The sequence below is a fragment of the Miniopterus schreibersii genome, assembly GCF_964146895.1.
Source record: "Miniopterus schreibersii genome assembly, chromosome: 2".
Classification (NCBI taxonomy): domain Eukaryota; kingdom Metazoa; phylum Chordata; class Mammalia; order Chiroptera; family Miniopteridae; genus Miniopterus; species Miniopterus schreibersii.
The window spans coordinates 184,299,545-184,314,469 of NC_138102.1; the positions used below are offsets into that span (position 1 = coordinate 184,299,545).

Consider the following 14,925-nt stretch of genomic DNA (forward strand, 5'->3'; position numbering starts at 1 on the left):
CTCCACCCCCAGCCCATGCTGACTTCCACCGGCCCTGAAGTCCTCCGGCCTCCCCTGCCGGCTCCTGGCATATTGTCGCGGCCCAGTGACTATCTGCTAAGAATAGCCGTGGCTGGCTCGCTGCTCTGGGCCAGGCACGCGGAGGGCCCGAGATGGGGCTGCCTGAGCTCCTCTGTCAGCAAGGCGCTGGGTCCCCGCGGCCCAGGCCCTGCCCTGCTCGGGTCCGCTCACAGCCCCCCTGAACCCCCAACCTTCACCACGTTCTGATGCCCACAGAGACGTTGAGGACGACAAAAAATTCCCGTAAGTAAAGTAAAAAACCACCTGAACTCATCCCCACGGCTGACCTTCTCTTCGGCTCCTTTTGTGTTTCTCATTTTTTGAAACCAGAACCGGCTGTGCCCGCGTAGCCTCCGCTTGCCCGCCAGGTGCGACGAGCACAGCCGTCATTTTCCCGCCACATCCCGGTTCCGCAACGTGACTCGGGCACTTGAAATCCCCTGGACATACCAGGATTTTAAAACGGATCCCCTCCAGCTGGGCACTTAGCTTGTCTCTGATTTGGGGCTATTAGAAGCGGCTGCAGCTACGGCCCTGGGCCACCTTCCTGGAGGCCGATTCCTTGGCCGGGGTATCGCGCCACACTCTTCTGAGCCTCTGAGCCTCTGCACAGGCTGGTCCCTCTGCTGGGCTGTTCCTCTCCCGCTTATCCTCACAGTGAAGGCTTGCTCCCCAGGAGCACACTCCTTACCTTCTGAAGTGTCCCTGCTGTCCCCCTGCCCTCAGCTGCCCTCTTCTTGGTGTCCTCAGCACCTGCCGACCCGCGGCCTCTCCCAGGGCAGACAGTCTGCCTTCTCCTCCTCTCTCCAGCTGCCAGCACGTAGTAGGCTCCTGGGAAATGCTTCCCAGCCGAGCGAGCCACCCCCTGGCTGGTTAGCAGTGTGGGATCGTGTGCTGTTTCTATTAGTCCCCATGAACAAGTGCCACTGTGTTATTAAATTTTTCTGAAAGCAGAATGTCTGCTGTGTTTGCCAGATTGGTTGCTCTTTTAGGAGTGGGTCTACCCTGCCCACCCCGCCTTCCTGATTCCCTGCCTTTCAGAGCCCATTCACTGGGCACCTACTGGGCTCCAGGACCCGCGGGACGCAGCGCTGGGGCCCGAGGGCGCCCGGCCTCCAAGAAGCAGCCTGGACCAGGGCAGAGGCTGGTCAGGCTCAGAGCTCATCACCCGGGACTGCGCGGTGCAGGTAATGGCAGGCCCCCCTGGTGGGGAGCTCATGCTTTGTTCCAGAGGAAATGCTGAGTGGTAGGCATATAGTAGGTGCTCAATAAATGCATGTTCCAGAAAAGTAAGAGATGGTGTTCCAGGAGCTGAGGGGGGGACTGGTGGGATTGGAGGTGGTGAGAAAGCTGGCCTTGGGGGACAAGTGTCATGAAAACTTTGCTCTTGCCCCAGGGACCAGGGCCACAAATTTTCCACTACCCCAAACCATGTGTCCTGTGGGGGTTCCTGAGGCCATGGCCAAGCTGTGGCATTGTCCTTGGCAGGCGGCAGGTGGAGTCAGTTGGGCTATTGAGCCCAAGCCCTGTCTTATAAGCAGGCAACCCTGTGCTTGGGATGCCTACAGTCCCAGGGGGAGAGATGCTCCCCGCTGAGTTGGAACAGTTGTTCAGTCCGTAGAGTGGGGCAGCCCTGCTGGAGGAGCTGGGAGGTCCTGTGTGCTAAGGGGGTTTTATGTCACTGGGTGTCATCCTTCATTTGCTCATTCATTCATTCCTTTATTTACTCAATAGATACTGGCCTTGTCCTGGGATCTGGGACATGACACCACAGAGCGTCTTGCTCAAATGTCCTCCAGGGCTCCTGTGGCCTGCTGGGTGTGGCATTCAAGGACCTGTGTGACCTGCCTTATGCTCCAGTGTCTCAGGGGTCCCTGTGGTCCCTGCACTCTTCCTGGGCACCTGCTGTTCCTACTGTCAGGAATGCCTGCCAGGCTCATCTCCCTGCCCACAGTCTGCCCTCTCCTCCAGGCCCAGGCTCTGCTGTCTTCCAGGAGGCCCTGCCCCACCCCCCCGGGGCAGGCATCTCTCCCTTTCCCACTCCACACTGGGTTCAGGCTGGCCTCTGACATGTCTCCCCTCTGGCCTTTCACTGGCCATGGCTGGATGGCAGGGTCTGCATCTGGGTGTCCCCCGCATCCCTGGCCACCCAGCACAGGCCAGGCACACATGGTCCCCAGGATGACAGAGGTGCCAAATAGATGGTGCAGCCACCTGAGCGGTAGGAGCTGATCGTGGATTTGGGTCACTGACCAAAACTTCTCTGCACCAGGCCTGTGTGTTTACCTGTGGGGTTTCTCTTCTAAATTCTCAGGTGACCCCTCCCTCACTCCTCTCTGGCCTGGGAATTGCCTGCCTTGGGCTCTGACCCTCACAGGCCAGGCAGACTCCAGCTGGGCAGCTGCAAGGTCAATGTAGCCCCCAGGAGGCGAAGTGAGTAACCATGGGGGAGACCTGCCTGGCCCCGTGAGGGCACTGGGGAACCCGCTTCCCAGGACTGGCCCTGGAGGGACACCGTGGCAGCTCCCTGTTCCCCAGGAGAAGCATGGTGCCTGCCAACACCGTGCCCACCACCCAGGTGTCCTTCCCACTTGCCCTCTGAGGTTGTATTTCCGGCCTGGTTTCTTCACTCTGCCCCAGTACAGGGTGAGAGAAGTGAGGCTCAAAGACAAGAGGAGGGGACGCCTGCCTGAGGCCCCCTCGGCCAGCCCCTGCCCCCCCCCTCAGTGTCCCAGCCCAGGCCTCTGCCCCCAACTCCCACTCCCAGAGCCCTAGCCTCTCCCTCTTGAGCCTCCCTTCCTCCTCTGTCAGGGCCACCAGAGCAAACTCTAAAAAAATAAACCTGAGCAAGTGGTGCCCCTGCTCAAAAACCTGCCATGGCTCCCACTGATAGTCTATCCCCCGAGGCAGGCATCCAAGGCTCTTCGTGATGCCCCTCCTGACTCCTGCCCCGCACCCGTTCCCTCTTCCTCTAGCCCCGTCCCAAACAGGCCAGGGTCCTTGCGTGCACTGCTCCCTCTGTAATGACCTTTCCATGCCTTCTCTCCTTCGCATACTGGGGCGCGTCCACCTCCAGGAAGCCACCCCAGGAAGCCACCCCAGGTAGCTGTCCCCACTTCCACTCCCGCATCTGCGAGGGGCGTTTTCCTGTGTCTCCGTCTGCCTCCTATGGGACTGGGCTCTCCCCAAGGCGGGCCAGGCCTGAGGCGCCCACACGCGGTGTCCATCTGGGGCTGTGTTTGAGGCTGCGGTGAATGCAGGAGTGGGAGGTGCAGTGTGATGCGAATGTTGCGGGGGGCATGGACATTTGTTGAGGTGCCTTAGAAAGGGTCTCAGAGGGGCCACCCCCCCCCTTACCTCCCCCTCAGCCCGGGTGGCCTGGGCCAGACCTGTGCCCAGACTACAGGTCCATGGACACCTCTGGCTGCTCCTAGCAGGGGTTAGAGGTCATGGAGCCCCTCAACTCCCCAGAGTGGAGGCCACCCTGGCTGGGGGTGTTGTTCTTCCCCCTCCCCAATAACCCAGGGCCTTCTTCAAACCAGGGGCCAGGTTCTCAGGTCCAGACTGCTTACCTGCCCCACTCCGGCCAGCGCTGTACCTGGAACTGAGAACTTGGGGTCCCCGGGGTTAAGAGATGGGGGCACAGGGACGAGCGCAGGGCCTAGGCAGCCTAGGAGCTGGGGTCCACGCCTCCCCAAAGGGTGGGGAGGGGACCTTCGCAGACTCCCGAGCAGGGTGCCCTCCGGCTCTGGGAGGGGGTTCGGGCCGGGGGCGGGGGGCCGCGGCGCCCCAGAAGGAGCCGCGCGCGCTCCAGCACGCGGGGCCCGCCCGGCGGCCGCGGATCCCGAGGTGAGAGCGCCCCCGCGCGCCCCCGTGCGCTCCCCGCGCACCGCGCGGCCGGCCGGGGCCGGGGGGGCGCAGCGGGCCGGGCGCGGGGGCCTCGGGCCTGTTCCGCAGCGCGGGCCCCGCTCCCGCCCGGCCCCGCCGCTCCGCGCCCCCTTCCCCTCGGCGGCGGGATGCGGGCGCCGGGCCTGGGCGGGGGCCGGGGGCCGGGGGCCGAGGCCTGGCCGGCCTGGCGGGGGCCCTGGCGGGCGGCCGCGCGGGGCCCGGGGCCGAGCCCGAGCGCGCGCCCCTCCCGGCGCCGGGCGGGGGGAGGCGGGCGGGGCAGCGGGAGGCTCGGAGCCGCGCGGCGGGCGGGCGGGGGAGGGGGTAGCGGGGAGCCCCCCGCCCCCCGAAGGAGGAGTCTGGCTCCCACTTGCTGCCTCGGACGCGCGGCGAGGCGGCCGCCGCGGGAGGAGCCCCCGCCCTGCCCGCCGCCCGCCCGGAGCCGGGCCCCTGCCTCCTGCCTCCCTCCGTGCGCGCTGCTGCTCGCGGCCGCGGCCGCCGACGCGGAGCCCGGGGCCAGGTAGGGCCGGGGGCGCGCGGGGCGCGGGGGCGCGGGGGGCGCGCGGCGGGGGCGGCGGGGGCGGCGGGGGCGCGGCCGGGTCCCTCTCCCGGCGCCGGGGGACGCGGGCGGCGCGGCTCCGGGGCGCCCGCAAAGTTAGTTTGGGGGCCTCTGGCTGGTGCGGGTGCCCCGGCCGCGCGTCCCCGCTGCCCTGCCCGCCGAGCGGGCGCCGCCGGGAGGGCGCTCGGCCGGGCGCCGGACTCCGACGGGGCCGAGGGGTCAGCGAAACTTTTCCCCAGCTCGCCGGTCGCTGCCGAGTCCTGGCCGAGCAGCTGGTGGACGCGGCGGAGCGCTGGGGAGCAGGTGATGGGGATGGGGTAACAATAGCAGCCCCTGGTCTCTGAGAGCCTACTGTGCGCAGCGAGGCCCCCGCTGGCACTTGGTGGCAAGGGAGGGGGCACTAATACTGGGCTGGTGGTCACTTTTGCTAGCCGTTGCTGGAAACTCCCTCCGTCCCTTCCTCTCTCCCTTTCTCGGTCTGTCCATTTATCCATCCATCCATCCATCCATCCATCCATCCATCCATCCATCCATCCATCCATCCGTCAGTCCATCCCTCCACTCACTCATTCCACACATATTTATTGCTGTTGGCTATGTGCCTGGCCCAGGGGATCGGTGGCTAACCAGACCGGTCCCAGCCCTCACAGGCAATATTTCACGGCATGCCCATGCTAAGGAGCAGTCCTGTCTCCTGTGTGTTTATTGTGGGACGTGTCACAGGAGAGTGAATTTGTGCACAGCCTCCCGCTACCCTGGTGGAGACAGAGCTGATGTGTCCGGGCGCCTGTGTCAGGGCCACGGCTGGCTCGGGGTCTTAGACTCACCTCCTCCGTCCCCTCCCATCCCCTCTCCACTCTGCTGCGTGGCCTGAGGTGGGACCAGGAGGCCTCACCTAGGAACTGGCCTCCAGGTCTGCCCAGCTGACCCCTCCCAGACGTTTCTCCCCCAGTGCTGGGTCAGACCCTCTCCCAGTCCCCCCTCCAGGAACTCGGTTGCCGCCTCCTCCCCATGTCCAAGGCCCCTATTGAACAGCCCAGAGGAGAGCTTGTTAAGTGGCAAACAATTATGAAATTAAACTGGGAACAAAAGTGGGCCGGCTGGTGAATGGTCGAGCTGGCTCGGCAGCACTTGAATGGTGATGGGAGACTTCTTAGCAGGGCTCAGCCGCTGGGGGTTCAGGCAGACACTACCCCTGTCAATACCCTGATTAGTCTTAGGAAAAAAAAAAGGAAACCAACTTCACCAATAACTTGTCACATGGGCTAAAATGCTTTGGGGGATGTCAGAGAGGCCACCGACCGACTGCCACATCCAAGTTGGAAGCCAGGCCACGGGAGCCAACATGTTAGGAGACCATTTGGGGGGGGGGGTCGTGGCCTTGGCTGGGCGGAGGCAGGCCTCTGGCCGTGGTGAGCACTCTGGGGCTTTGGAGCCCGACCGTGGTGATCAGAGGCGTTCTGGAGCCAGGCGCGGTGTACAGGGGACCGCGGTGTGAGAGCCGCGCATAATAAACTGCTTCCAGACGCCTGGCTCCCTGCAAATTGGCTTTCCGAGTGGCAGCCCCACAACACTTGTAAAATCTTTTTTCTCAAGATGGGTTTCTGTGGAATGGTTCCGTCTGTTTGAGTGCTCACTCGGCGGAGGGACATTAATTGGCTGATGGCTGGTCCAAAGGCGCTGATGCTGGCACAGAGGTTTAATGCTGCATTTGAAGTGCTTCAGCGTGGGGCTGCCTTCCTGTTTGTTTCGTGGCCCCAGGAATTTCGGAAGACCAGGATTGAACTAGGTCCCTGTAATGTCAGTGTGGGCAGGCTGAGTGCCACCATGTGTGGGGTGCCATATCTCAGGTGTAACTGCTGTGTGTGCACTTAGAATCGCCCCCTCCCTCCCCCAGCCAATGCCCTCTGGGCTGTGATCGTGGAAAGAGACCAGATCTGAGTTTAGGTAAAATATGGGGTTTTGGGGGGGTCTTTCTACTGGAGCCCAAATGTCAGGAATGCATAGACCCCATACAGAATAACCTTTCCAGAAAAGCCTGCTTGTAAAAAATTCCCCAGTCCACCCGTGAGACTATTAAATCTTCATCTGAGGAAAGTAATTTAAGTTCATTGGTTTCCCCTTGAACTGGTTACCTTCCCTGGCAGGCAGTGATGGCCCTGGAGTGCCCGCCTCACACGGGACACCTCTCTTTGCGTTCGTCTGAGGAATTAAGGGCGGTGGCAGGATTTCACTGAAGGGTAGCACTCAGTGAAATCCCGAGAAAAATCGGCATTCTGGGTGCGGATTCCGGACTCGCAGGAAAGAGAAAACCCTCCCCAAAGTGCAGTCATCTTTTAATCTCTCAAAATGACTTCATTTTTCCAATTTCAGGCCTGTGAACTGATCATGAATAGCGGGGCAGAGGAAATTAATCGGCCAGGCGAAGACTTTTAACAAGTTAATATTATGCACAGAAAAACATGCAATTAGTGGAGGTTAGTTAACGGCTTTCAAGTTGGGGCGAGCTGCAGTTAGGGGTGGAATTTCTGCGTTATCCCTGAATTGTCTGTCAAAATCTTTAATGTGACAATGTGACACGTCTCTCCCATCGCCCCTCCCTTGCCGGGAACAGAAAAAGGGTCTTTTCAAGCATCCCCCCCCTTTCCATCCCTCTCCCTGAGATCTCTCTGTTCGCCACTTGGTACCTTTGTCTGCCTGCACCTCTGGCGCGAGGTACCCCAGGGGAAGGGGCTCCCCAGGGGAGGAGCGGAGGAATGGGTTCTGGGGCCTGCTCTCTGCCCACAGATCACCGCTGATGACATCTCAGATGAGGACAGGCTGCTTGTGGGGTCTTCCGGCCAAACGCCTTGCCCTCTAGGATAGGACGGGCAGGACACTTGGGGGGCAGGGAAGGGGCAGGGTGAAGGGAGAGCTTCACGCAGCCCTGTTCCCTGTGTTTAGACTATGCTGGGTGGCTCCCAGGCAGTTCCTTGTGGCCATAGCTCCTGGGCGGTGGATGTCCCCTCGGAAGGAGACCACCAGCTGGCATCCTCTCTAGCCTGCCACTGAAATGTTTGACTTGGGTCTGTAGAAGTGAAAAAAAAACACATACGGGAAAAGCAAAAGCAACCCCAAGGGAAAGAAGAGAAGAGAGGCCCCTTTGGGGGAGTGTTGGAGGGAAGGTGTAGATAGCTCCCCGGTTAATTTGATTCATGGCGGCCCTCCCCAGTGACCTGGCCATTCTGCTGCCAAAACAGACAGTTTACTTTATTTTGAACCCCCCCCCCCCCATGAGACAAGACTTAGTTATGCTTTATTCCATTTAAAATCTCTCTAGCTGACAAGGGCGGCCCAACCTCATGAAAAAAAAAAATCTTCAATTGAGAGTCTGTGTTTGAATTTTGAACTCAGAGGCTTGCATGTGCGTTGGTCTCCCCGTGCCTTTTGGCGAATGACTCGGGGGCTTTCTCGGACGTGAACTTGGCCAGCTTGATGTGGGAGCCTGGTCCTGCGTCACAGAGAGCAGCAGCTGCAGGGAAAAAACTCCCCCCTGGCTGACGGTGCTACGCCCAGGACGGAGCAGGCCCCGCTCCCGCGCCCCAGCCCGCACCTGGGAGTCCCCGTCTCCCGCACGGCTTCACGGTCTCCATCCCCTCCCTCCGAGGCGGAGGATGCTCATGGAAAGACCTCGGGCATCTCCCGTGCTGATTTCATCACTTTAAGAGGAAGATGATGCCTGCTTTCAACACTCCCGTCCGTTCCCCTTCCTTCCATTCTTTTGCGTTTGCCGCCTGCAAGGCTGCAGAATATATCCTGTGGGCTACCTGAGGAGTGGGGGCCCTGCCCGCACCTGTGAAGTGCAAGGTGTTTGGGGAGCAGGGGAGCAGGGGCGGGTCCCTCCTCCACCCGGGCTTCCTGCACGAAGCGGGAGTGGGGGGTGGGGGTGGGGTGGAAAATGGAATTTTCCTTTTGTAACTTTGTCATCCAGACGCATTAGTTAATTGATCATACTTCGGAGGTTTAATCTTTAATTGCAAATTCCCACAGGATCACAAAAAATACACTTAAGTGGATCATAAAGGTGGCAAAACCGCAGCCTCCGACTGAAGTGTGGGATTTCCACAGCGCCGATTCGATTCCGCTGCGGTGACATCTGCCTAATAGATTTCCACGAGCGCCGTAAATCCACGCTCACTTTCTTTGCAAATTGCCTTTGGGAGGCTGAACAACCAAGGCCCTCTCGCCTCCCCTTCCCCACCCACGGGTGTCCCAAGCCCCGGTCGGCGGCGAGTGTGACTTGGCGCCGTTGCGGAGAGGGGCTGCGGGATGCCCGCTTTCCCGCGTTCGCCTCTTCCTTCCCTTTGTGTGTGGGCGCGTCGGAGACGGGTCCGGGCAGCTTTCCGTTCCCGCGCCGCAGATCCGTGACTCTCCGGGGGCTTTATTTAAGAAAACCGGCCCATAGCGCTTCGCAGAAGAAAAATCAGTCCATTCACTATTATTTATGTGACTGCTGATCTGCGGGGCGGATGGAGAAGGCACCAGGAATTAAAATAATTTATGGAGCGGAGCGCTAGTTTACAAACAGGAGGCTCAGCCCGGCTCTCGGGCTTCTTTGCGCCTCTGGCCGCGCCCGGGCCTGCGGGTATGGAGAGCGTCCAGAATGGGACGCACCGGCCCGGGAAGGGGCTGCATTCAGATCTCAAAGGAAAGGAATAAGTGAGCAGCTATTTGTGGCAGACAGGACATGATCCAGTAAGTAGTTCTCTTCATCATTCCGAAATAAAAGTACATAATTGGAAAATGAAGCCACAGCAGCCGGGGAGGGGAGAGGGGGGCGGCCGAGGAATTAGAAAGTGTAATTTAAAATCATGTAGTCATAATTCAAAAGGGGCCCTGCTAAAAGGTTTTTAAGTGGCAAAAGCTTTAAAGCCACTCGCGGCTGATCCTCTTACAAGGAATATTGTCCAGTTTTCTCAATATTTCTGGATTCCTTCATCGCCCGAGCCCGTCGGCTCCTTCGACGGGGCTGCTCAGCCCAGCTGCAGGCCCAGGTTTTTTTTTTCCCTTGGACGCCCATAGTCAACACAGGAGGTCGAGCATTTTTGGGACATGCAGGCACTGGCTCTGATTTTTTCCCCCACTGGACTGTGTGTTCTTTTTTCCTTTCCTGTGAGTTCCTCCGTTTATTTTTTACCCTTTATGACATTTTCAACTACCAAGTGATCAACCGCATAGTTTCAGGCACAAGCAAAACATGAGAAAAGAACACATTTTAAAGGCGGTTTTCGGGCTCAGGTGGAATCATCGCCAAACCTCCCCCACCTTGGTAGTTTTCTATTAAATAGTATTTCTCCCGCGTTTTGCTTAGGAGTGGGGGAATACTTAGGAGGCGTTAACGTGGTTTTTCTGCGACATTCCACCCCGTTGCAACTAAGGTATCGTCAAAAGCCTCGGTGAGCAGTGCCTGGGGCTGAGCTGATGTCTCTGGGCGGCCCTGTGGGTGACGGATCCCCTGCAGGCTGGGCTGGCCCTGGAGGCGCTGGGGCTGCCCCTCGGGTGAAGGTGGGAGGAGGGGTGGGGCGGAGGTGGGTTGGAGTCCTGGAGAAGGCTGTCCCGTGTCGGGCCGCAGCGGGGAAGGCAGGCTGTTGGGGCAGGGGATTCTGTGGGGCTTCTGTTTAATAGTCGATCGTCCCTGTGCAGTCACCCCAGTTTCAGACTCAGGACAACACATTATTGCCCCAGCCTCACAGCTGTGGCTACAGACTTGCCCAGGACAGGAGGAGAAGCGGTTGCCTTTTGGAGGCAGTTGCCTTAAATGGACAGCCTCGAGTTGGCTTTGGCTACAGTGACCTTGACCCTTTATGACATTTTCAACTATTGACCTGGGGACACTGTTGAGAGCCAGAGGGGATGCTGTGAATAATGACTGATAGGGAACAACAGGAGTGAACTAGGACTGCCCTGGGTACCGACTTTGGGGAGCTGCTGGTGGTGGGGGGAGCGGATGCCTCCGTGGCAAAGGAGCTCCAACCTTGCCCTGCAGATCAGCAACCCCTGGCAGCGCAGACACTCGTAGATTTTGTTCACATACTTGGACTGCTTTGGGCTGTAACGACCCAAGTCGTCTTTGCAAATCTCCTCCCACCCCGCCCCCGCTGTTGAGATGCTCCTTGTAAGCCAAGGCCCTTCTCAGTCTCCTTTCTGGGCCTTTGGCCCATGCTGGCTGGCCTCGTAGTTTTGTGGGGGCCTCCTTGGGTTCCCAGAGAGCCCCTCCCCTCCGCCTCCTCATAACAGGGCTCTGAGCTGCTCTGTTGAGGGGCCTGGCTGCTCCTGCCGGGCCCTGAGCCCTGGGAGGATCAGTTTCACATCTGAGTCATTTGGTTCCCAAACAAGGGCTTGCCCTGGAGCAGAGGCTGTGGGTGTCTCAGGGTCGACCTGTGCCTTGGGGTGCCTGCTCTGGGTGACGGGGTGCAGAGAGCTTGCCTAGAAAAACTAGTCTGGTGGTACTGGATGTATCCAACCACACACCCGGGGAAGTAAAATAACAGGTTACTCACCCAGGTATGGGTGGGACAGAGGGGGCCAGGACTTGGGCTTCCTGGCAGGGGAGGAGGGGGTCCTTGCGTCTCTGAAAATCTCTGCTCAGTTCTCAGAAGTTTCCTGCAGAGCTCCTGGGTTTCATTGGGACTTTCTAGCCACAGTGGAAGAGGCATTTACTGAGCACCTACTGTGTGCTGGGCCCTCGGCCAGCTGCTTCTTCATATACCATGTCCTGTGACCCTCCCAGTGGCTCTGGGAGGGCAGTTTTTCAGCATCCCCATGTTTACAGATGAAAAACTGAGACCCAAGAACATTAAATCTGGGCTGTGGGACCCAAGGGCCTGTGCGGCTTCCCTCATTCATTCGTTCACGTCTGTTTCATGCTTTGGCTTCTCACGCAGCTTAGGTGCAGGACAAGACTCTTGTGTTGGGAGCTTTGGTGAGAGAAGCCCTGGCCCAGCCTGGGGAGGTTGGGGAGATGTCCCTGAGGCCTCTAGCTGAGGAACAGGTGTGTGTGTTGGTCCCCAGAGCTGCCAGGCAGAGGGAACAGCATGTGTGAAGGCTCAGAGGCGGGACCCCCTGTGTGCCAGGGGAACTTGGAGTGGTGAGCGTGGCCTGAGTGGTGAGAGGGAGACTGAGGACCGGCCAGGTCTCCTGAGCTGACCTAAGGAGCCGGGCCTTTCTCCAAGGGCAGCTGGATGCCCCTTGGTCAGAAGTAGGTGTTAGGACATTTGTTCTGGAGGCTGGTGTGGCGCAGGCTGTGGCGATGCAGCAGGAGGAGGCCAGACCACGTTGTGGGGCCATCGGAGAGCAGTGGGGCCCGGAGCTGGACTCCTCCTGTATGAGCTGTCCAGACAGTCGGCGCCTAATAGCTACCCGGTGCCTTCATTCCTCTTTGAGAGCCCTGGTCTGTTGGGACTCATGGCACCTGAGGGCCAACAAATAAATGCCTTTGAGGGGATATGGAAAGAGAAACTGCCACGTGACAGAGGACTTTTGAAAATTGAGCCCTAAAGAGAACACATTTTTCAACCCTTTCTATCAGGGCTGACTGGGCCTTTATGGAGGGGCAGGTTCAAAGCTCCCTTTATCTCCTCTGTTAGCCAGTGAGGAAGCAGAAGCACAGAGAGGTTAAGAGACCTTTCCAGCGTCCCACAGCTGAACACCATCTGAAAGCAAATTTGAACCCTGCTCCTTCGGATCTCAAAGTCCCGGCTTTTCTCCATTGCAGAAGCACACTGGTGGCCAATAAAAGCGGGACCATTGAGCGATGCTTCCTCTGCCTCGGGGCCTTTGCACTTGCGGCCCTCTCTGCCCCGGTTGGTTCTCTTTCCCCAGGCCCGGGCATGCCTGGCTCCCTCGCGGCATTTGCTTTTGCGGTGACATCACCTCTTCAGACAGGTCTTTCTCGATCACTCAACTTAAGTAACAATCCTCCTTTCCCGATTACTCATCGCTCTGTGTTCTGGGTACGTCTTATCTGAAAGTATCTTTTGTATTTACTTATGTGTTTACTTTATTGCCCCCCCCCCCCGCGCCCTCCCCCCAGTTCCTCGAGGGCAGGGACTTATTTGCTTTTTATTGCTCTTTCTGGTGCCAGGAGCAGGGACACCCTGTAGGGCTGGGGTGAGTATGTGCTGAGTGAGTCAGTGCATTAATCGGTTCACCCCACCCTCCCCTCTGGTGCTGTTTCCTTCCCACCCCCTGGCACAGAGGAGGCACCGGTGGTCCAACCAGGCCGTTTGACTTGCTCAAGGTCACTCTGCCGGGCAGAGCCGGGATGGAAGCGGGGCGCCCTCCCAGCGCCCCTCCCTCGCCCGCCTGCTGCGCTGTTTTGTGGACCAGGTGTCAATGCTTCCCAGCTAAAAGCTGTTTGCGGGGAATCGCTGCTTCCCCTCCGTGGATCCGCTGTGTTCTCTGCACGGTGGCTGACGCTGCTGCAGCTCCATAAATATTAAATGGGTATTAAAAGAAGGCTCCGCGTTCCCAGTTTCCCTGATTCCTCCGAGCAGGGCCCATTGCGAACCCCCTTTATGTGGAACGCAGCGTTTCAGTGCGGAGCCCCCCGGGACGCCAAGCTGCCGTCTCTGCTGGCTCAGCCCCCGGCGGGCGCCGGCTCCCCCGCGTCGGCGATCCAGGGCACACAGGAGCCCGCTTCCTGGGCGGGGGGCGGAGGCCCCTGGGACCCCTTCACGAGGGCTGTGCCCACTTCGCCAGCCTCCTTCCGGGCTTCTGGGGTGAGAGGGGGAGAGGGGCGATGCGCTGTCAGCCTTTAGCTGAGCCCTCTTGACACCCACCCTCTGCCAGGCCTATGTTGGTACCAGGGAAGGAGAGGGCAAGACACTCTGTCTGTCTGTCCCTCCCTCCGTCCCTCCGTCTATCCATTTATCCCTCTATCCCTCCGCCCCTCTCTCCATCCCCCCCTCCAACCACTCACTAATTCAGTATTTATGAAGCCTCCGTGAGAGGCCCTGGGGTAATGATGATGATGTAATCACGGTAATAGCTTACATTTATTGGGCACTTACTATGTGCTGGGCTCCGTGATAAGCAGTTTACACGCGCCGCCTCATTTAATCTCCATGACTCTGAGGTAGGTACTAGTCTTCTCTCCGCGTCGTGGGCGAGGGAACAGAGCCTCCGGCTGGGCGCGCCGCGCACTCGGGCTCCCTGAGTCATGGTCCTCACCAGGGGAGCCGCGGTAAGGGGTCAAAGCAGGGGTGTGGTGAGCTGGCACTTGAGAAAATTTGGGCTCCGTGGGGCTCGTGGGGCTGCCTCCTTTGCTCACACCGGATACCCTGTCGCACAGATGCCCCTGTCCCGGCAGACCTCTGATACGCAACTATCAACTTGATTGGGATAGTAAGCCAACATTCGCTGGGCACTTGGCGCCTGCCAGGCACTGTGCTCAGAATTCCCTTTCACTCAGCCTGCACAGCTGTCCTGGAGGGTGGCGGTCTTATTTTTAAACTCATTCTCCGGAAGTGGACAGAGGCTCAGAGAGGGTAGGAAGTTGGCCTAGGGTCACACAGCACATCGGCACGAAGCTGGGGCCCAAACCCTTGTGCAGATCTCCATGGGAGCCCTGGATCTCGGCATCTGCTGCTCGACGCTTCTCCCCAGGATCCAGGCAGCACCCACAGAGGTTTTGTGAGCCCAGGGCTAGGACGCCCGACTCCCCCATCTCAGAGGCCTGCCTACCGCGTTCACCGGGGGAGCTGATGCACTTAGACACAAGTGCATCCCGGGGGGTGGGGTGAGGTGGGGGGGTGGGAAGAAGCAGATTTTTTTTCTTGTCTTCCCAAGAGAAGATGAACGGGCCTGTGTTGTGAATCAGGATGCGTTTGGGGGGCGGGGGCGCTGAGGAAAAAGGTATCGCTATTTATTGCACCTTGTATGGGCATGATTGTTGAGATTTTTAAAAAAATTAATAATCCATTTCCCCTTTGCACGTAATTAAAATGTTCTCCAGTTTCTAATTTTTGTCATTTTCCTAATCTAATTTGTTTGCTGGCTGTGTCGACTCTTCCATGTGCAAAGCGAGGGGGATTTTTCTTTGTTTGACGTGACTGGGATATGACTGTCCAGGAGAGTTTAAATTGTGTTATTTTTTCCTTGGTTAAATGCAGTGCGAATGGAATCATCGGAGCGTCTTAATGACTAAAAGCGGAAACAAAACAAAACTATGTTTCAGGCATTTCTTATTTACCCAGTTAAAAAAAATAATTACGGAGCAGAGCCGCAGAAATAGATGGCCGTGGCCGCGGGCGCCGGCCGCCCCCCCCAGTCCGAGGGACGCCTCGGCTCGGTATCTGCAAACGCAAGCCCCACTTTCCAATGAAACAAATTTTAAAATGTTGACAGCGTCTCGGGCCGTGATGCTAAGTGAATTCCAGGGT

General features: G+C 58.8%; 1 protein-coding gene across 2 annotated transcripts in view; it reads left to right on the forward strand.

Annotated features, from left to right (window-relative positions):
• Window positions 1–3,885: 3,885 nt before the first annotated feature.
• Window positions 3,886–14,925, forward strand: part of MPPED1 (metallophosphoesterase domain containing 1) — a 62,390-nt gene continuing 51,350 nt past the window's right edge. Inside the window, exon 1 of one of the 2 annotated variants that reach the window (XM_081130221.1) lies at window positions 3,886–3,909. The gene's annotated coding sequence lies outside the window, so the exon portion shown is untranslated. Of the gene's footprint in view, window positions 3,910–4,363; window positions 4,466–14,925 lie in introns of those variants that run through there. The other variant, XM_081130222.1, reaches the window with a different exon arrangement.